Below are 226 nucleotides of genomic sequence, written 5' to 3' on the forward strand. Positions count from 1 at the left end.
CTGTGATTTCAGGTAATTTCTGGCTGAAATTGAGGGACTTGAGCAAAACTCTGAAAAAGGTTGACAAAAGGACTGCTGATGTTGTTGGAATCTGACCTCCCTGCACTCGAAATATATTTTCTGGAGCTACAGAACTCCAATTGGCGCGCTCTCAACGGCGTTGGAAAGTAGACATCCAGAGCTTTCCAGAAATATATAATAGTCCATACTTTATTCGGAAATTGAT

This window comes from Arachis duranensis, chromosome 9 (assembly GCF_000817695.3).
Source record: "Arachis duranensis cultivar V14167 chromosome 9, aradu.V14167.gnm2.J7QH, whole genome shotgun sequence".
Classification (NCBI taxonomy): domain Eukaryota; kingdom Viridiplantae; phylum Streptophyta; class Magnoliopsida; order Fabales; family Fabaceae; genus Arachis; species Arachis duranensis.